Source organism: Coregonus clupeaformis, chromosome 12, assembly GCF_020615455.1.
Source record: "Coregonus clupeaformis isolate EN_2021a chromosome 12, ASM2061545v1, whole genome shotgun sequence".
NCBI lineage: Eukaryota > Metazoa > Chordata > Actinopteri > Salmoniformes > Salmonidae > Coregonus > Coregonus clupeaformis.
This window is the reverse complement of record NC_059203.1, coordinates 44,217,741-44,240,725: the sequence shown is the minus strand read 5'-3', so window position 1 is coordinate 44,240,725 and position 22,985 is coordinate 44,217,741. Positions and strand designations below refer to the sequence as shown.

Here is a 22,985-nt window from a genome sequence, read left to right as displayed (position 1 = left end):
GCCGCTCAGCAAGGAAGAAGCCACTGCTCCAAAACCGCCATAAAAAACCCAGACTACGGTTTGCAACTGCACATGGGGACAAAGATCATACTTTTTGGAGAAATGTCCTCTGGTCTGATGAAACAAAAATAGAACTGTTTGGCATAATGACCATCGTTATGTTTGGAGGAGAAAGAGGGAGCTTGCAAGCCGAGTAACATCATCCCAACCGTGAAGAACGGGGGTGGCAGCATCATGCTGTGGGGGTGCTTTGCTGCAGGAGGGACTGGTGCACTTCACAAAATAGATGGCTTGAAATATAACAAATAGTCTGTAATTTATTTTCATGTACTAAACAATGGACATTCTGAAATGTCCCTTTGTCAATTTAGGCACAGTCTTTTGAAATACATAAATAAACTGAATGTTTTTGTTTGATTTAGCAGACATTTAGGAAGCACATGTGTTTCTTTGTACTGTTAGATTATTTTCTGTTATGGTTTCTGAGTGACTGTACTCGTCCTCTTACGTGAGTGGAAGGTTTGAATCCCCTACTGCCTGACAATGACATACATTTCATGCTTTGACTCATCATGTGTTTGGTGTTCAGTGCGATGCAGAGAGCAGAAAGCATGGGGATTAGGCCTGAAAGGGGCTCCTCAGCTGGCAGGGAATTCCTTTGGGAGGCAGGGCCCATATCATTTAGATGAAAGAGAATGCATTAAGACAACAAGCAATCTATTTAAGGATTCCCAGAGCACATGCATTTCCATATACATAATTTAGAGGATGGATATAAGGATGGATTTATAGATTACCCATTTTTGTCAGTGGACATTGACTGAGGCACTTCACATTAAGTGCCCCTGTCTCATGGGAATAATGCGGGTAATGTCACAATTCCAAGCATCCAGATTCCAGACACTCGGTCTTTGGGCATGGCCCCATTCATACACAAAATGGAAACGGAAAATAGCTTGCAATCGATTCGACCTATCTTTTATATGCCTATTTATGGGGAGCTCTAAGAATGAACTATGTAGCCATTTTGAGAAACCATTCTGTGTGTACATTTGGTCACCTTCCACCTCTCAGAGGATATTGTGGTGTATAGGTAGGCCTTTTCTATATCTAACAGGTCTAAGATGGAGCCTGAGCTATAGACCAACCTGTGTCCCAGTGGTACCACAGGCAATGGTTGTGCAGTGAGGAAGGCCACAGGCTGTAGGGTAATAATTTCCTTAAGAAGAGCCAACATTAGCTGCACCACAGCGTAGAAAGCACCATCCTTTTGTTTTTGTTAGTCTCTTCCTCTGTGTTGCAGACCAGCACTCAATTACGCTGAGGCTTGGAAAATGAGAACACCAACAAAGCAGACCCCAATCCCTAGCCTTTACTCTGTGTCTGTCTGCTGGCTGTGGATGCTTTAGTATCCTGCTGCTTTGCCTGCAAGCTGGGGGGAGCTGTCGATGACCCTTCCTATAATTACTGTGTCTCTCTCTGTCTCTCCTCTTCTTTTTATTACTCTTGCTCTCTCTTTCTCACTATATCGTTCCATCTTTCTCTCTCACAGACATACATGCACACACACACACACACACACACACACACACAGAGGAGCTGGAGTGCTCATTTAAGAGGTTTTTGAGGGCCTGAATGATAATGACCACTGAGAGAACTCTGTGCTGATTGGGTGGATGAATATGGATGGAGAGAGCTGAGCAGCTATTATTCTCTCACTGTAGCAGCAATAGAGATGTTCATGGAAGCAGCCGTGTTCAGGGAGCAGACATACCCCAAAGCCTTGAAACCAGAGTGATCAATACTGCTCAGTGGTTAAATCCCCATGTGAGTGTTTCCCATGGCTACTGCTGGAGGGGTTTGCTTGGTAAAGACACGGCTAGCTAGCTACAGAGCCTTCTGAACCTGTGATATATATTGACTTTTCTCCTCAATAGCTTGTCTAAATCCTGAAGTGTACTCTTTATTCTTAATGTCTTATGTTTGCGAGATTGCCTCTCCTTGTACAAGCATATACTCTGTTTGATCATATTGGTAGACTGTGCTGATCATGAAAGGTGTATATGTTGTGGATTTAGGAGTAATTTCTGTGCTGTTTGGCAGATGGAAGACAATGTGTATATCCCACGCGTGGATGAGCCCTGCATCATTAATGTTGTTATATGAGCCCCCCTCCCTCAGTAGAGGCCACCTGTCCTGTCCCCCTCCACACTGCTGTCCCTCCCCACCTCTTCAGATTCACAGCAGCAAGCTACTAAGCAGGTAGCCAGTAGCAGTCAGTCACCCTCACTGCTGCAGCTGCTGCCGAGAGGACAGAGGAATACCTGCCCCATGGAACAGAACCCAGCACCCTGCTGATCCATTCAATACAATGAGAGCCCTGATCACTGCTACAGGAAGACAGCTACAGTGAGGGAAAAAAGTATTTGATCCCCTGACAAAGACATGATCAGTCTATAATTTTAATGGTAGGTTTATTTGAACAGTGAGAGACAGAATAACAACAAAATAATCCAGAAAAACGCATGTCAAAAATGATATAAATTGATTTGCATTTTAATGATGGAAATAAGTATTTGACCCCTCTGCAAAACATGACTTAGTACTTGGTGGCAAAACCCTTGTTGGCAATCACAGAGGTCAGACGTTTCTTGTAGTTGGCAACCAGGTTTGCACACATCTCAGGAGGGATCTTTGACCACTCCTCTTGCAGATCTTCTCCAAGCCATTAAGGGTTCGAGGCTGACGTTTGGCAACTCGAACCTTCAGCTCCCTCCACAGATATTCTATGGGATTAAGGTCTGGAAACTGGCTAGGCCACTCCAGGACCTTAATGTGCTTCTTCTTGAGCCACTCCTTTGTTGCCTTGGCTGTGTGTTTTGGGTCATTGTCATGCTGGAATACCCATCCACAACCCATTTTCAATGCCCTGGCTGAGGGAAGGAGGTTCTCACCCAAGATTTGACGGTACATGGCCCCGTCCATCGTCTCTTTGATGCGGTGAAGTTGTCCTGTCCCCCAAAAAACACCCCCAAAGCATAATGTTTCCACCTCCATGTTTGACGGTGGGGATGGTGTTCTTGGGGTCATAGGCAGCATTCCTCCTCCTCCAAACACGGCGAGTTGAGTTGATGCCAAAGAGCTCCATTTTGGTCTCATCTGACCACAACACTTTCACCCAGTTCTCCTCTGAATCATTCAGATGTTCATTGGCAAACTTCAGACGGGCCTGAATATGTGCTTTCTTGAGCAGGGGGACCTTGCGGGCGCTGCATGATTTCAGTCCTTCACGGCGTAGTGTTACCAATTGTTTTCTTGGTGACTATGGTCCCAGCTGCCTTGAGATCACTGACAAGATCCTCCCGTGTAGTTCTGGGCTGATTCCTCACCGTTCTCATGATCATTGCAACTCCACGAGGTGAGATCTTGCATGGAGCCCCAGGCTGAGGGAGATTGACAGTTCTTTTGTGTTTCTTCCATTTGCGAATAATCGCACCAACTGTTGTCACCTTCTCACCAAGCTGCTTGGCGATGGTCTTGTAGCCCATTCCAGCCTTGTGTAGGTCTACAATCTTGTCCCTGACATCCTTGGAGTGCTCTTTGGTCTTGGCCATGGTGGAGAGTTTGGAAATCTGATTGATTGCTTCTGTGGACAGGTGTCTTTTATACAGGTAACAAGCTGAGATTTTCTCCCTTTAAGAGTGTGCTCCTAATCTCAGCTCGTTACCTGTATAAAATACACCTGGGAGCCAGAAATCTTTCTGATTGAGAGGGGGTCAAATACTTATTTCCCTCATTTAAAATGCAAATCAATTTATAACATTTTTGACATGCGTTTTTCTGGATTGTTTTGTTGTTATTCTGTCTCTCACTGTTCAAATAAACCTACCATTTGTCAGTGGGCAAACGTAGAAAATCAGCAGGGGATCAAATACTTTTTTCCCTCACTGTATATGGGAATACGGTCCTGTTACAAAGGGAACACTGAGATTGATATAAAGACACAAGGTGCCCTGTTGCATCATTGTGATACAGACAGACAATATAGAGAGTTCTTCAATGGAATACTGTCTTTTGATACTGTAAAGGGTGGCTGCACACTGTAGTGTAGGGTTCAAATGGGCTTCGTCACTTCCTACACACTTCAATGCTACAGATATCTTATGATCACGTGATGTTTCACTCACTGCAATCTATTGTTGCAAGGACAGTGTGTCTCAAATAGCAGGAGCAGTTACGTGTACAACACATACAGACTGTCCATCCATCAGGAACAGGAGTCCCTCATAGCACCATGGTATGTTATCACCACTCCCATTAGTGTGCAGAGGTCTCTGTATGGCACTACCCTTTAGTCACAATCAATCATTGGCATGGCCTGCAGTGCTAATTAATGTTGTCAGCCTGCGTGTTGAGTGTAGCCCCTGATAATGACCTGAGCCCTATACTACAAAGCAGGTTTCAGGACTTAGCGAGGTAACTTTGGTCAACTCTGGTTCATCTCGGGATTACCGGTACCACGAAAGTGGCTCACCGTTTAGCCAGGTACATTTCTATGGCAACGAATGCTTCAGAACTAAACTGCTTCGGGGCAGGCTAACTCCGGGCTAACTCCATTTATCCTGAATGAAGTGTCTGAGCCACGAGTTGAGGACCAATTAAATCAGATTCCCTCCCTCTCGCAAAGATTGTCATCATTCCCTACATTTGAGGAAGACAACTGATTTAAATATTTTATTAATCAAATGTTTTTTTGTGTGTAGAAAATAGTAATGTTAAAATACATATTACAAATGTTTTAATGACAGCATTTGCTTTCCAAACTATGTTTTTCGCGCGATTGTATTTTGAAAGGCGAATTCACAGCTGCAACTAACCACAGAAGTATAATCCATAGATTATTCCCATTCAAATCAAGACTGGAAGCCATTGCTAGCGTACCCATGAGTTGAACAGTCAAATTGCCAGGGTTAGAGGTTCCAAAAGCCTTCTATGGATTACATGTCTATGGCCACAACACAACAAACTGTTCTACAGAAAGAAGGAGCAATGGGAGTGGGAAAAAGGGGGCTTGAGCAATGATAAGCACACCGAAGAAGGCATTAACGATAAGTAATAAAATATAGACGCCACTTCTAAAAGCCTTTCACACCATAGCCTGCTGAATTTGCAATATACTTTTCTTTCATTTGATTTTGGCACAAATGAAAATGTAGCACTGACTCGCCCGTAGATTGATGTTTCAGCATTGTCTCAATAAAAAGTTTGGCGTTCGATTAGCCATGTGCGACATACACACGCAGCAGAGTTTCCGTTAGGAAAATGTGTCAGACATTTGAACGGATTCAGACACTTACCGAATATTTTAGAAATTTACCGGATTCATATGCATTCGATGTGTAACCTGATTAGGGCGTCCACCCACAGTCACAGTGGAGGCTGCTGAGGGGAGGACGGCTCATAATAATGTCTGGAATGGAACAAATTCCACTTATTCTGCTCCAGCCATTACCACTAGCCTGTCCTCCCCAATTAAGGTGCCACCAACCTCCTGTGCTTTAGATTATAGTAATTTATATTAACAGAACATGCAAATCGAAGATGCAACAATATGCGGTCCTTCTTACCGAATTATGATGGGCACTTTGAAGATGTTAGAATAACTGTCCACATTTAGGCTACTTTTCCTCAGCCAACAAGATGAGAAATGAACAGCAAAACCACTAGCCTATGTCAATCTACTATCCCCCATAGTAGAAAAGTTGACCTATTCTATTGGTCAGCTTGTCGAGAAATAAGTAGCCTATTCCAAACAGACTCGGGGACAGTTGTGGGACGATAGATCCCAAATTCATGCAACCAGTAGGCCTAGGCTACATTTAAAAAAATTGTGAACAGATCAGAACGTTTAGCTTAAAATGTTGATGAACTATTAGGCTATTTCTTCACATTGTAAGTGCAGCAATGCGCACAAGGCAGTATAGGCTACGTGCAAATGTCCGTTCCATAATGCAATTAGCGGGAAAACACTGTTGCCAAAAGCGCACCGCACATGTGAGCCGTTTCATATGACAGAGATGAAAATATCCGTTAGAAATTTTGAGAGGGGAGATCTAATACGCAACAACTAGCATGGTTTGCTAATAGGACTAGGATTGTGCCTTTGGCTACTGGACAATGAAAGAAAGTTGATATAAAATAATTGCCTCCATGGATATGGTCTGATTTTGGCTAGGCTACTTTAAAGCAAGGTAAACGTTCAGGTTTCAAACAATTAAGTATATGTTTTCAAAATGCATAGCCTACTGCCTCCAGTTCATTGCAAAGTGGTGTGTGACTCGCTGACGAAGCCTGCCTTCCGTTGCCTATGCATTTGCTGTTTGAGATGCTGTAGCAGCAGCTCTCGTGCTGTCTGACAGATTTTCTGCTCAAAGGCTCTGGATCTGTATGCTGTACGCGTGTGATACATACGATGCATAACTAATATACTGTAATTACCTGGCTAGATCATAAATGAGCAATTGTCCAGACAGAGGTTTGAGTTGACGAATTCCTCGGTTTATTAACCAAACTCAACACAGGCTACTGTTTGGCCGTAGCCCGCGCCAAATAAATCCAGGATACCCGTATAAAACAACCGTGACCACCTCTTGTTAAGACCAGATGAAAGAGAGAGAAGAATGGCTAAGCATGGTCTTAAACTTGCGAACTTGCGAACTCCACCCCACTGCCAAACCCCCCGCTCCACCAACCACCAGGATGCCCGGCACCAGAACATTCCAGGCATTCCCGTGGTTGGCAGATAGCAGGTTGACCCCACGAACACTGGGTACTGGTAAGTACAACACAACCAATGAACAGCATAACACATAACACACAGCTGTCTGTGCGGGTCGCTACAATACTGTAGACACTTGCAAATTTAATTCCACTAAATTATGCTAAAAAGCCTTATTTTGCAATGGGATTTTTCCTTCTGCCGGACAATTGGCCTGCTAGAGTTAACGGCAGGCGGAATAGCAATATCCACCATCGTAGTAAGGATAAAGCCTGACCTGGAATATGATGCTAACTGAAGCTGGCTAGCTTTATAAAATCCTAAGCAGATCTAGCATGCTTCGTAGTATACCACACTGAACATTGAGAATAGCCTGATACAGTGTCAGTGTGCTTGGCTCTAAAGCTGGATGCCTCGGGATCGTGCAATAGAGACGACCCCACCACCTCCCCATAAGAGGGTGGCAACAGGTGTCATCCACACTATGGTAAAGTAATATTCACCCCTGAGGGAGAATGCAGAGACCGGGGGGAGGTTGTGTTAAAGGGTGCAGGGTGGTGACCTTGTTCATATTTGAAAGATATGCTACCCTTCGGGGATACGTTTGTCAAGATCATTCTTGTAGTCTGCAGTAGCGATGTAAAAACATACAGGTTTACCCGTTGGCACTTTTGATACTACAAACCACTTATGCTTTACTGTAAGCAGTATGGAATCAAATGTCTTACTGTATATGTTGTGCTTGTGTGTACATATGAGACGGCGTGTTATCAATCCTTTCCAGGGATTGTAGAGTATCAGAAGCAGTCAGAATACTTACTGGTACTACCACACTCAGCACTTATGTACCCCCCACCCCAGCACCCCTCCATGCCAAATCGTGAATCTCCAAATGCTCAGTTCTCCGCCGAAGTGGACTAGACAGACCCTGGGATAAGTGTTCACACTGTGACAGATTGATAGGTCCTCTGTCACATTGGTGGTTTGCTGCAATGGACCAATGGTGACTAATCCACATTGACTGCTGGGTATCTGCTAGCGTTTTTCCCCTTAATGCCTCAGGGACTGTTCTGTCTATAAAATCCACACTCTGAGTAGTCACGGTCTGAGGTTTTCATTACCCTCTGTCAGTTAGGGAGGTCTTCCCTATGCATGTTTTGCTGGCCTGATAAAGCTGTGTAATTGATCTGATTAATGTAGTTAGAGAATTGTTTGATAGTCTCATTACAATATCCAGTAGTTATAGTAGTTATCACTCTCTAATGGATGATGTTATATTTGTACAAGTACAAGTAGGAGCAGTGTATCAAAGAAGTCAGTAAGTGATATGATGGGGTTGGGTTTAATTTGAGAGATATACGTATTACGGATGGTGGTTATATAGATCTTTGAAGCATTGATTTTTAGCATTGACAATGCCATATATCTCCACTGTGTGTGTCTGCGTACTTGACAGTTGGTTTAGCATAGGGCTGTTACCGTATTACCGCCACACCGTCATGACCGCAGTCAAATTCCATGTGACCGTTAAGTCACGGTAACTAGGCTTCTCCAAGCTCTGATGCTGCTGATGGTCATTAGTAGCCTACCAAACTTGCTAACTGCCTGTTATTCAGCACTCTATTGTCCCTCTAATCACTCTGACATCAATGCAAATGTAATCGAAAATCAAATCAAACACTTAATGAGAACCCACGAGCTTATGTTGCACAACATTTCTATAGGCTATGCAATTGCGTGAGAAAACAGAGTTTTGATGGCCTCTATTAAAAATAGGAGGATCCCATCAGCTTTCTATAGGCTAGGCCTACTGTATTCATTTCTCAACTTTCCTAATATTAAACACATTGCTTCGCTTTAAAACAGGAGTATAGCCTACCTTGCAGGCATGAAAATGAACCACGGGAAAAGCATCCTCCATTCGCTATTTAAGTATTGATAAGGTTTGTATCACAACTAAAGTGGCCAAATAACTTCTTAAAATTAAGCACATTAATCCTCTTTACAACCGGTGTAGAGTCTAACTGACATACAGTTGAAGTCGGAAGTTTACATACACTTAGGTTGGAGTCATTAAAACTAGTTTTTCAACCACTCCACAAATTTCTTGTTAGTCCGTTAGGACATCTACTTTGTACATGACACAAGTAATTTTTCCAACAATTGTTTACAGACAGATTATTTCACTTATAATTCACTTAATCACAATTCCAGTGGGTCAGAAGTTTACATACACTAAGTTGACTGTGCCTTTTAAACAGCTTGGAAAATTCCAGAAAATGATGTCATGGCTTTAGAAGCTTCTGATAGGCTGATTGACTTCATTTGAGTCAACTGGAGGTGTACCTGTGGATGTATTTCAAGGCCTACCTTCAAACTCAGTGCCTCTTTGCTTGACATCATGGGAAAATCAAAAGAAATCAGCCAAGACCTCAGAAAATTAATTGTAGACCTCCACAAGTCTGGTTCATCCTTGGGAGCAATTTCCAAACGCCTGAAGGTACCACGTTCATCTGTACAAACAATAGTACGCAAGTATAAACATCATGGGACCACGCAGCCATCATACCACTCAGGAAGGAGACGCGTTCTGTCTCCTACAGATGAACGTACTTTGGTGCGAAAAGTGCAAATCAATCCCAGAACAACAGCAAAGGACCTTGTGAAGATGCTGGAGAAAATAGGTACAAAAGTATCTATATCCACAGTAAAAAGAGTGCTATAATGACCATCGTTATGTTTGGAGGAAAAAGGGGAAGGCTTGCAAGCCGAAGAACACCATCCCAACCGTGAAGCACGTGGGTGGCAGCATCATGCTGTGGGGGTGCTTTGCTGCAGGAGGGACTGGTGCACTTCACAAAATAGATGGCATCATGAGGAAGGAAAATTATGTGGACATATTGAAGCAACATCTCAAGACATCAGTCAGGAATTTAAAGCTTGGTCGCAAATGGGTCTTCCAAACGTAAAAATGTATGCACACATGACTGTAAGTCGCTTTGGATAAAAGCGTCTGCTAAATGGCATATTATTATTATTATTATTATTATTATAAATGGACAATGACCCCAAGCATACTTCCAAAGTTGTGGCAAAATGGCTTAAGGACAACAAAGTCAAGGTATTGGAGTAGCCATCACAAAGCCCTGACCTCAATCTATAAAAAATTTGTGGGCAGAACTGAAAAAGCGTGTGCGAGCAAGGAGGCCTACAAACCTGACTCAGTTACACCAGCTCTGTCAGGAGGAATGGGCCAAAATTCACCCAACTTATTGTGGGAAGCTTGTAGAAGTCTACCCGAAACGTTTGACCCAAGTTGAACAATTTAAAGGTAATGCTACCAAATACTAATTGAGTGTTTGTAAACTTCTGACCCACTGGGAATGTGATGAAATAAATAAAAGCTGAAATAAATCATTCTCTCTACTATTATTCTGACATTTCACATTCTTAAAATAAAGTGGTGATCCTAACTGACCTAAGACAGGGAATTTTTACTAGGATTAAATGTCAGGAACGGAGTTTAAATGTATTTGGCTAAGGTGTATGTAAACTTCCGACTTCAACTGTACATAGTCGGAACGTGAGTTTCAAGTTTGGTAAAGATAATTTTCACCATTAAAATGCACCTTTATAATAAAGCATTTCATACATAATCGCATTTGTGGTCACTTTTGAGAATGGTGTTTTCCTGCTAATTGATTGCATTTTGGAACATTCGCGCTTGTAGCCTATTACCGTGTGCGCATTGCTGCGCTTGTGTGAAGAAATAGCCTAATGGTTTATCAACATTTTAAGATAAACGTTCTGATCTGTTGCATCAGCCTCATTGATTTTAAAAGGTTTTTTGATGCGTGTGGTTGTGTTAATTTGGGATCTATCACATCCCACAACTATCCCAGACTATGTTTGGAATATTTATTTCTCGCACAGAAGGACATGTTGACCAATAGAGTAGGTCAACTTTTGTACTATGGGGGATAGTAGATCGACATAGGCTAGTGCTTTTGCTGTTCGTTAGGCCTACTCATCTTGTTGGCTGACGAAAAGTAAATCTGGACAGTTCTAACATCTTAAATATGCGCCTTGGAATTCGATAAGAAGGACGCGCGCAGTTGCATCCCTTATGTGTCTGTCTTCACTTGAACCCGATCACATGACGGCATTGGCTAATAGGAATTGAGATATCTGTGAGAGCCATGTGAGTGAGAGGTGCTTAGGAACAAGCAGTCGGGAGAAGGGAATTATAATTATTATATATTAATCCCAAGGCCACAACGGCCGCTGGCCGCAAAAGGTATGGATTTCTTTAGGGGGCCTTACGGCCACACTAGGGGGATGCCGTCGGGAAATTCAAGGCATTATCAAGTGCTTGTCAAATTGGGAATCAAAGACTGATGAAGTGTGTGCAGCCTGCGCAAGCAGAGCTCATGCCTTTCATGCAACTTTTTTCAAATCATTAGAGTTGCATCATGCAGCCTTAAAAATCAAAACATATATCCCAACGTTTGTATCACAACTAAAGTTGCATAAATAACTCTAAATTAAGCATATAGGAGGACCTGTTTCTTTGTTAACCGCTCAACACAGAATAGCCGCATGTGTGCACTCCCTCAGAAATGTTTGGGAGAAAACATCCTTTCTATTTTATTCAGCTATGTTAAATTGTATTGTTCATACTATAAACTAATGTAAAATAATGCCATGGACTTCTAAGCAAATCTTGTGTGCTAAATGAACTAGTGTAGCCCACAGCCATATTGTGTTGAGGTGTGAATGACGGAGTCAGGCGCAGGAGGTAAAACACCGAAATCCAGAGTTTATTCAGTGTTACATGAATAAAGCGCAGCAAGCGTCAAAACGAAACTAGCACAAGGGAAAAATCCACCTTGGCTACATACAAGGAAAGAGTAGCTCAACCGAGCTACTCACTCTCACAATGAACAATCACTCACAAAGGACAAGGGAGCAGAGGGAACACTTATACACAGACTAATGAGGGAATGAGTACCAGGTGTGTGTGATTGACAAGACAAGACAAGACAAAACAAATGGAGTGATGATAAATGGAGCGGTAGTGGCTAGTAAGCCGGTGACGACGAACGCCGAAACCTGCCCGAGCAAGGAGGAGGGGCTGCCTCGGCTGAATTCATGACACATATTGCATAGCCAGATCAGGGCCTAACATAAGAAAAACTCGGAGTATGCTATTCTGTTCTACATTTTCTTCATATCCTGTTTAAAATAAATAATGGATTTATTGTGATGGTATAGGCTATATTAAATTGATTTATTATAGCCTATACCATCACAATAAATCCATTATAAATGTAGATGTTCCAAAGGTCTGCATCAGTGGCTTGTAGGCTATGCGTGGAAGCCAGGAGATGCTAAATGTGTTTATGTTAATTAACGGTCAATTAACGTGAGACCGGCAGTCATTTGCTTGACAATCACCGGCTGACAACATTTCATGACCGCCATGGCCCTAGTTAAGCATTCAGTATAACCTTTTCACTGGGTCGCTAAAGACCTTCCTCTGGGCACCATTCAAATTACTGTGGAAATTGGAGGCATGATGGTGGTAATTCATCTATATTTACCGAACAAGGACAATGTCATTGCTGAACATAGCTATAAATAAAAACAGGCATTTTGCTATTGTGTTGAATAAAACAAGACAAGAAAAATTTATTTTACAACATGACTGAACAGGGACGTTTTGTTGACCAGGCATAGCTTGGCACTCATGTCATTTATAGAATAAAGTAACTTCCTCATTTATGAATACCTAAACAACCTAAACAAATAAAGTACGTTAGAGAAGCTAGACAATCAAGCATGAGAAATCAGCATACATGTTATATTAACCATTCTCTGTCTTTCTGTCTCTCTCTCTCTCGTTTGCTCGCTTACTCTCTCCCTGTCTTTGTCTGTCTCTTAGGACCCCCACAGAGAGTAACCATTCATGTCCTCCATCTCTTGCATATCATATTAAAACCCTGCAGCTCTAGTTAATTTTTTCTCTCTCTAACAGCCTCTGCCTTTGCAAATCTCAGCAGCACCCACAATCCCTTGGGGCCGGGGGCTTATTTGATGGGGGCAGACAGTGTGCGACTGACACCATGGCCTCCGTCCCACCCCCTCAGCCCCCTCAGCTTGGTGGCATCTGGGTTATGCACACTGTGTTTGTCACAGGCCAGGGCCTCCAGCAGGCCTCAGAGCAGTGTCCTGGAAAGCAGAGAACCAGATCCCAAATCCCCGGTCATAACAGACATCTCAATGGGACGGTGGTGGCAGTACTGACCCCCAGACCCCTCTCTCTCCTCCACCCCTTGCCTGGCTGCACAAAGCAGGGCTTGACTGGACCGCACCCCCACACACAAAAAGCTTTTCTCTCTCTCTCTCATTCACCAACTGGAGCTTTATCACATGACTTTAATTGGGTATTATTGAGTCCTGTGTATTAAACATATGCACTGAGAACTTCCCTCAAGGCATATAATGGAGACCTCTCATTCACAGACATACTGGAGATGTTTGACTGTTAGGGAAAGAAAATACAAATCCTTCTCAGAATCTATAGTTTCATCCCTGGTTGATTGAATGCAGAATGTGTGCTTAATAGCAACCATTCTGAATTGGGAGAGCTTATTGGAGCACAGGGGAAGAGTAAGAGTAAGTTATCAGACTTGATTTAATTTGGTAAACACTACAACATATGAGACGTGTAGCATAGTAATCAACCAATCACTTATGCATAACTGCTAGACTTGATTATTTTAAATGTTTTATTAGATTTATTTTAATCCTCTCATATTTGATTTATGACTACAAAATGCCCCCATCGGGATGTCATGACCTGGAACAGATTGGACACATGTTCTGCTTCTAAACAGGCAGCAGTCAGCATGCTTTCCATGTAAAGCCATGGCACTGTCCCTGTCACTCTGAAGGCATGGCATGGGTGTCATCTCTGAGAGGAAAGGGAATGCTAACACTGCCCACCATGCTGCCCTTGCCTCAGCCGTACTGTACTGTATGTGTTCGTGTCCTAGCCTGCCTGCCTGTCAGCTGTAGCTCTGTATGTGGAATGGGGCTGTGGCCCGTCAGCTGTAGCTCTGTGTTAGCAGCTGTTGCCCTGTGCTGGAGCTGTATGTCTGCTACTGTGGGAGACCATCCTCTTTTAGACAATTAATGGAGCGCTTACGGTACGTGGTAATTGCCATCCTAATGAAATTAGCTAGGGGACACAGATGCTTTATGATCATGGCAGCACTGTCATGCCCTCATTGTATTCCCCATAGACCCAAGCCTATTAATACTGATAAGTTATGGAATTGGACTGAGAGTTATCTAAATTGAAACAGACATCCGCTGCCTCAGTACCAGAGCCAGAGCATGCCTGAGGTGTGTAATCATCTCCTCGAAGGACTCGCTAGTCAGATGAAACGCTATGTGAACAATTGTCAGGTAACACTCAGGACTAATATGTACTCCTTAAAGGGGAACTGCACCCACTGATTTGGCCTCGTTTTCTGGCTTGTTCCTCATGAAATGCTGGCGGCCATGACAGAAGCCAAACGTGAGTTGGCTTGGGGGTGTGGTTTGATGGGGGTGTTTCTTGGATGTGTCAGAAACTTGCCCGCAGCTGTTTCCCCACACTCAATTAGAACAAACAAATCTCCTGCAGGTTGAGTTCAATAACTACAGGCATATGTATGGTGAGATGCCGGAGGACGCTTTGAATAGGTCAGTAGCCTACAGAGTAATATGAGAAGAATGCAATTGCTGAATTTATGTAGATATTTTAAACTAAGTGTTTTGATAACTTTAAAATGTAGTAACAGGTCCATGTAGAATAAGCAACCCTTTACATAATACCATAGAAGCAAGGTTCTGTTAATATAAGAATGTGCACTTTTCACCTTTCGTTGTCATTCCTATCCGATACAGATACTGTGCCTATCGGCATTTTGTCTGGTGGTAATGGGGCTACCTTGGCAAACATGTCAGAATGGTCATACCTTCCTGTGTGGTGTCCCGTATACAACAGGAGTTCCCTGATCCCAGTGCAGGATACACAGGGTTTATCCCTCCCCATACTGACTGATAACATTCAATTCAATAATAAAAACAAGACAATACAAGTAAATGTTGTGTGTATTAAGATTTTAATGCCGAGCGCCAGGTCTCTCCATTCAGAGGCGTCAATATCAAGCCTGTCTGTCGGTCAGACTCCATCACATCATCTTGCAAGTCTCCAAGTGCTGGCTCCATAGATGCATCTGTGAACATCAATTACCAATGGCAGTTAGGATAGGTGATATCTGACAAGGTCTTTGTGAGGTCTTTGCAAGAGCCCCATTGATGGGCATGGCAGTGTAGATCAGCTCCTGGCCCCTCATCAAAGATACTGGTTGTTCACACAGAAACACACACACACAGAGCACTGATTACATTATCAATGGTGGTTATGATTAGCATGGTTGCACCAACCTGAGTTCTGCATTCACCTTTCTATTTCACTTCAGATATTATGATATATGAAGTGAAATAGAATGGTAAACACAGCGATCAGGCTGGTTCCACCAGGCTAGGTTATGAAGGTGAATTGGGACAAACTCAAAACAGTTTGACCTTTGACCAGGTCAAAAGTCACCAACCTGATTCAAGTGTCCTCCCTGTTCCATTTATAGGAATGCTCACAGTGAGGGCATGTCTGCGTGATGCTGAGGGTTCCATTGCTGGTCTTCTCTATGTTGCATGTTCAGCTGCAAACTGGATCTCTCGAACAACTGCAGCAGGCAATCCTCATAAACAATGTACTTCCTCATCTTATGAGGTGGTGTTGACTGGTAGGGCCTGTGACAGGGTGATACAATAGACAGCCAAGTGGTGAATTACATTTTGTTTTCAAGAAAGAACAAAGCTTTTTGATAATGCACTTCACAACCAAAATGACTCTACTACTTCAAATCAAATCAAATGTTATTTGTCACATGCGCAGACTACGACAGGTGTATACCTTACAGTGAAATGCTTACTTACAAGCCCTTAACCAACAATGCAGTTTTAAGAAAAATAAGTGTTATGTAAAAAATTGATAACAAAAAGAGCAGCAGTAAAATAACAGTAGTGAGGCTATATACAGGAGGTACTAGTACAAGAGTCAATGTGCGGGGGCACAGGTTAGTAGTCGAGGTAATTGAGGTAATATGTACATGTACACTACCAGTCAAAAGTTTGGACACACATAACAGAGTGATTCCTCACGAAACCAGGACAAAGAAATATCAATATTTTGGGGATTTTCATGACATTTTATCCATAGAATGGTCCTTTTGGAGGAAGGATTGTGTGTGTGTGTATATACAGTACCAGTCAAAAGTTTGGACACACCTACTCATTCAAGGGTTTTTCTTTATTTTTACATTGCAGAATAATAGTGAAGACATCAAAACTATGAAATAACACACATGGACTCATGTAGTAACCAAAAAAGTGTTAAACAAATGAAAATATATTTCTTATTTGAGATTATTCAAATAGCCACCCTTTGCCTTGATGACAGCTTTGCACACTCTTGGCATTCTCTCAACCAGCTTCACCTGGAATGCTTTTCCAACAGTCTTGAAGGAGTGTCCACATATGCTGAGCACTTGTTGGCTGCTTTTCCTTCACTCTGCGGTTCGTCTCATCCCAAACCATCTCAATTGGGTTGAGGTCGGGGGATTGTGGAGGCCAGGTCATCTGATGCAGCACTCCACTCCATCCCTCTCCTTCTTGGTAAAATAGCCCTTACACAGCCTGGAGGTGTGTTGGGTCATTGTCCTGTTGAAAAACAAATTATAGTCCCACTAAGCCCAAACCAGATGGGATGGCAATACACTGTAGAATGCTGTGGCAGCCATGCTGGTTAAGTGTGCCTTGAATTCTAAATAAATCACAGACAGTGTCACCAGCAAATCACCCCTACACCATAACACCTCCTCCTCCATGCTTTACGGTGGGAAATACACATGCGGAGATCATCCGTTCACCCACACCGCGTCTCAAAAAGACACGGCGGTTGGAACCAAAAATCTCCAATTTGGACTCCAGACCAAAGGACAAATTTCCACCGGTCTAATGTCCATTGCTCATGTTTCTTGGCCCAAGCAGGTCTCTTCTTCTTATTGGTGTCCTTTAGCAGTGGTTTCTTTGCAGCAATTCTACCATGAAGGCCTGATTCACACAGTCCCCTCTGAACAGTTGAGGTTGAGATGTGTCTGTTACTTGAACTCTGTGAAGCATTTATTTGGGCTGCAATTTCTGAGGCTGGTAACTCTAATGAACTTATCCTCTGCAGCAGAGGTAACTTTGGATCTTCCATTCCTGTGGCGGTCCTCATGAGAGCCAGTTTCATCATAGCGCTTGATGGTTTTTTGCGACTGCACTTGAAGAAACTTTCAAAGTTCTTCAAATGTTCCGTATTGACTGACCGTCATGTCTTACAGTAATGATGGACTGTCGTTTCTCTTTGCTTATTTGAGCTGTTCTTGCCATAATATGGACTTGTTATTTTACCAAATAGGGCTATCTTCTGTATGCCCCCCCTACCTTGTCACAACACAACTGTTTGGATCAAACGCATTAAGAAGGAAAGAAATTCCACAAATTAACTTTTAAGAAGACACACCTGTTAATTTAAATGGATTCCAGGTGACTACCTCATGAAGCTGGTTGAGAGAATGCCAAGAGTGTGCAAAGCTGTCATCAAGGCAAAGGGTGGCTATTGAAGAACCTCAAATATAAAATATATTTTGATTTGTTTAACACTTTTTTGGTTACTACATGATTCCAAATGTGTTATTTAATAGTTTTGATGTCTTCAATATTATTCTACAATGTAGAAAATAGTAGAAAAAAATAGAAAAACCCTTGAATGAGTAGGTGTGTCCAAATGTTTGACTGGTACTAAATTATATGTCAATTTTCTGTATAGAGCACACCTCTGACAAAACTAACACATTAGTAAACCCGCTACAATCGTGCAGTACAGTGTACAGTCAGCAAGCAGTTTAGCAGTTACACCGGTGGGCTCCGGTGGCAATAAATTAATAAAATCAAAAGCTAACCTTGACTTGGAAAAGTTCCAGTATTGGATAGCCATAGGCAGCTAACATAGCATCCCCCTCTGTTTGAGCCGGGTGTTTGAGTGGACTAAACTAGCTAGCTACATTCGCTACCTAAGGGAAAGTTTTAAAAATCCATAGAAATATCTCTCTCGCGCTCTCTCCCTTTCTTGCTTCTCCTTCATTATTGTATTTTTTTTACTCCTTTTTTCTCCCCAATTTGGTGATATCCAATTGGTAGTTACAGTCGGGAATCGAACCCGGGTCTGTAGTGACGCCTCAAGCACTGTGATGTCCTTTATTTTTAAAGAAATGAATTTACTATTGTCTTTCTCTCTGTTTGAGTCAACTACACATCACATTTTATGCACTGCAGTGTTAGCTAACTGTAGCTTATGCTTTGAGTACTATATTCATTCTCTGATCCTTTGATTGGGTGGACAACATGTCAGTTTATGCTGCAAGAGCTCTTATAGGTTGTGGGACATCCTCTGGAAGTTGTCATAATTACGGTGTAAGGTTATGAAAGGGGGTGAGAACCATGAGCCTCCTAGGTTTTGTGTTGAAGTCAATGTACCTAGAGGAGGATGGAAACTAGCTGTCCTCCGGCTACACCATGGTGCTACCCTACAGAGTGCTGTTGAGGCTACTGTAGAGCGTCATTTCAAAACAGTGTGTTTAAATCAATTATTTGGTGATGTGAATATATTTAGTATAGTTTTATCTAAAAAGGATAACTTTTTTAATGTTTCACTATTTAGATTTTTCTGAAATTCACTGAGGAGGATGATCCTCCCCTTCCTCCTCTGAGGAACTGCCACTGATCTTATCACAGCACTGGCAAACCATGGCTGACCAACTCAACCCTGCCATCACACAATTACTGTTGTTACGCAATCCAAAAACGCTCCCTTATAAATCGCAATCTGGGTCAGGTGGGCATCATTTGAAAGCTTGTCCTATTGCCAACAATGACTAGCCAATGCAAGTCAGAGAAACAGATCGTAATTTTGGTGTGCATAGAAAAGAGACTTGAATGCATTCAGGTGCGTGTGCCGCGGCTAATTTTCTTCACAGTAGATAAACAGACTAATTCTGTTCAGAATAACCCAGAGTAATACACTACGTCATCTTGTAACTTTACATCAAACATAGTGATTTTAAACGTTGACACTGTATATGACATGAGTTTTATGATATGGAAATGTGAAGTGCACATTTGGACTCAAGGTTGTTTGGCTTGCTTGTATGACATCAAAGCAGTATTTATTATAATCCTCAACGTCTCATCTTAATAAATACATAGAATCCTCTAAATTTGCAGCATCTCCCTCACTCAGTAAACAAAAAATATGCAGAAGTTGCCCAATTAGCGGGAGGGATGGGCAAAACGTATTGACGAGCGCGGTGCTCAAGTTCAGAATGACTGTCAGTCAAAACCCATACATCGCCGTGAAGCGCAGAGCCTGAGGTCTGCCGTCATGTATAGGATGTTACTGTATAGCCACTGCATTCCAATGTAGGCTTTTATCAGTGCTATTTTCAACCCGTACACAGATAAGAGTGTAAAAGGCTACACCAGATCAGGGGTCTCCAATGCCTGTTCTGGAGCATGACAGGAGGTGCATGCTTTTGTTTCAGCCCAGCACTAACACTGTGGGCTAGAACAAAATGACGAATGTTGTAGACCACTGCCTTACACTTATTCAGTAGTGGAGTCTAGTCTAGTAGTGTGATATTACTCCGCCTACTGGTGATGTCTGGAAACTGCAGTATGTTCAACAAGGCAGCAGTTCCCTGATTCTCCACAACAATTGATTGTATTCTGGTCGTAAGGAGAGAAAAAACACAATTGGTGGTAAAGCACACTCTTGAAGTCATGAGGACAATAATTAGCGCTGAAATAAATAAATTCCTCTGTGGAGCATATATGACTTGGAGGGGGCTTGTCAGTGACGTGTTTACGAGTGTGACCTCAGAGCGAAGAGTGGGCCAGAGTGTGAGGTCATGCTGCAGTCAGTGGTACCAGCCTCTCCAGCGGGTCTCTCATTATGGAGACATATGGGTGAATGAGAGTGAGAGGGACAGCTGGAGCTGTCCACTCACAATGCATAAGGCACCAGAAGAGTGAGAGGAAAAGATAGATCCATACTTTCTTTCATCAGGGACTATAGGGAAATATTTAAGGTTTCACAGATGGGTGTGACAGATAATAGTGTACACTGCTCCTCTGCATTGTATCACCACCACCATTCTTCAAAAGGCCCAGATGAACTGAAAATTTGGATTTTGTGTGAGGGTAGTCTCATTCCCTTACATTGCACTATAAGGTTGGCAAAGCGAGACTAGTGTGAGGGGAAATGACAAAGTGGACAGAGGCATCTGTGTATAGAGCTGAATAGAATCTACTCGAGACATGGACATGGATGATTTTAGGAATAGATAAAGAGTGGTTACTCCCGATGAGAGGCGAGAGAGGCATACAGTTCTTACTTTCCCCTGGGATCCCCTCAGTCTGTAAATTCACAGACTGTTTCTTGTTTTGGTCTCACCCCTACCTCTACCCCAAAGCTGCCGACTGGAGCACAATCACACATCAGCTGTGAATAGCAGGCACCTGCGGGCATTGTGCATGTGTGTGTTTCTGTCTTCTGGGGTTTCTGTGTGCACGTGTGTGTGTGTGTGTGTGTGTGTGTTTTGGCCTCTGGCTTGGCTGTTCCTTTGTCTCTCAATGGAAGACAGCCCGTGCATGCCTGTATGTGTTATAGAAGCAAACATACATTTCCCCTCTCACTGTGGAGGGAATCATCTGACTACTGCCTGGTCCAAGTCTCAACATAGTATGGGATGGTAGATACGGCTAGAGGGGATTACACTTTAATTTAAAGTACAGAATGTAAGTTATGTCATCTATAGGTTCTGCACTGGTTTTATATTGTACGTTCTTGCTTTATCTAGCGGACACAGGCAGCTGTTTTTTTTATCAAAAAACATTTTGAATATACAATTTTAAATATTAACCAGAAAGTATTTTGTAATTTTGACGTCGAAATGGAATAATTAAATTCCTCCTGAAGGTATTTTCTTAATGGAGCTAGATACACTGTGTTTTATCTGTAGTAGATACATTATTGCAAAATTGTTAAAGTTATTGCAGTTGATTGTTTAGTTCAATAAGTGTTTGTCTTTACCGCACTAGAAAACTATACTATACAGTGAGGGAAAAAAGTATTTGATCCCCTGCTGATTTTGTACGTTTGCCCACTGACAAAGACATGATCCGTCTATAATTTTAATGGTAGGTTTATTTGAACAGTGAGAGACAGAATAACAACAACAAAAATCCAGAAAAACACATGTCAAAAATGTTATAAATTGATTTGCATTTTAATGAGGGAAATAAGTATTTGACCCCCTCTCAATCAGAAAGATTTCTGGCTCCCAGGTGTCTTTTATACAGGTAACGAGCTGTGATTAGGAGCACACTCTTAAAGGGAGTGCTCCTAATCTCAGCTTGTTACCTGTATAAAAGACACCTGTCCACAGATGCAATTAATCAATCAGATTCCAAACTCTCCACCATGACCAAGACCAAAGAGCTCTCCAAGGATGTCAGGGACAAGATTGTAGACCTACACAAGGCTGGAATGGGCTACAAGACCATCGCCAAGCAGCTTGGTGAGAAGGTGACAACAGTTGGTGCGATTATTCGCAAATGGAAGAAACACAAAATAACTGTCAATCTCCCTCTGCCTGGGGCTCCATGCAAGATCTCACCTCGTGGAGTTGCAATGATCATGAGAACGGTGAGGAATCAGCCCAGAACTACACGGGAGGATCTTGTCAATGATCTCAAGGCAGCTGGGACCATAGTCACCAAGAAAACAATTGGTAACACACCACACCGTGAAGGACTGAAATCCTGCAGCGCCTGCAAGGTCCCCCTGCTCAAGAAAGCACATATACAGGCCTGTCTGAAGTTTGCCAATGAACTCTGAATTATTCAGAGGAGAACTGGGTGAAAGTGTTGTGGTCAGATGAGACCAAAATCGAGCTGTTTGGCATCAACTCAACACGCCATGTTTGGAGGAGGAGGAATGCTGCCTATGACCCCAAGAACACCATCCCCACCGTCAAACATGGAGGTGGAAACATTATGCTTTGGGGGTGTTTTTCTGCTAAGGGGACAGGACAACTTCACCGCATCAAAGGGACGATGGACGGGGCCATGTACCGTCAAATCTTGGGTGAGAACCTCCTTCCCACAGCCAGGGCATTGAAAATGGGTCGTGGATGGGTATTCCAGCATGACAATGACCCAAAACACATGGCCAAAGCAACAAAGGAGTGGCTCAAGAAGAAGCACATTAAGGTCCTGGAGTGGCCTAGCCAGTCTCCAGACCTTAATCCCATAGAATATCTGTGGAGGGAGCTGAAGGTTCGAGTTGCCAAATGTCAGCCTCGAAGCCTTATGACTTGGAGAAGATCTGCAAAGAGGAGTGGGACAAAATCCCTCCTGAGATGTGTGCAAACCTGGTGGCCAACTACAAGAAACGTCTGACCTCTGTGATTGGCAACAAGGGTTTTGCCACCAAGTACTAAGTCATGTTTTGCAGAGGGGTCAAATACTTATTTCCCTCATGAAAATGCAAATCAATTTATAACATTTTTGACATGCGTTTTTCTGGATGTTTTTGTTGTTATTCTGTCTCTCACTGTTCAAATCAACCTACAATTAAAATTATAGACTGATCATGTCTTTGTCAGTGGGCAAACGTACAAAATCAGCAGGGGATCAAATACTTTTTTCCCTCACTGTAACTATAAGACTATACACATGTAGTCCAAAGGATTTAAGAATCATCCATGTCCTTCCAGTCAGGACAATGGGCAGACGGAACAGATGATGAGAGATTGATTTTCCATAGATGACAGGTTACACTTCTGAGACTGCGGTGTCATCCTCCTAGTCACAATCCCACAGCTGCTAATGTTCTGGCCACAGTGGACAGTGCTGCTTGGGAACAATTGATTAACCCATTTTTATGATGTAGACAATGGTTTAGCATTGATTTGACCCCCACAGTAAT

The 22,985-nt window shown here is 42.7% G+C and overlaps 1 protein-coding gene across 1 annotated transcript in view; it reads left to right on the top strand.

The window, feature by feature from the left end:
• Positions 1-22,985, top strand: part of LOC121578268 (FERM domain-containing protein 4B) — a 70,153-nt gene that overhangs the window by 5,733 nt on the left and 41,435 nt on the right. The gene's annotated exons all lie outside the window — the stretch shown is intronic.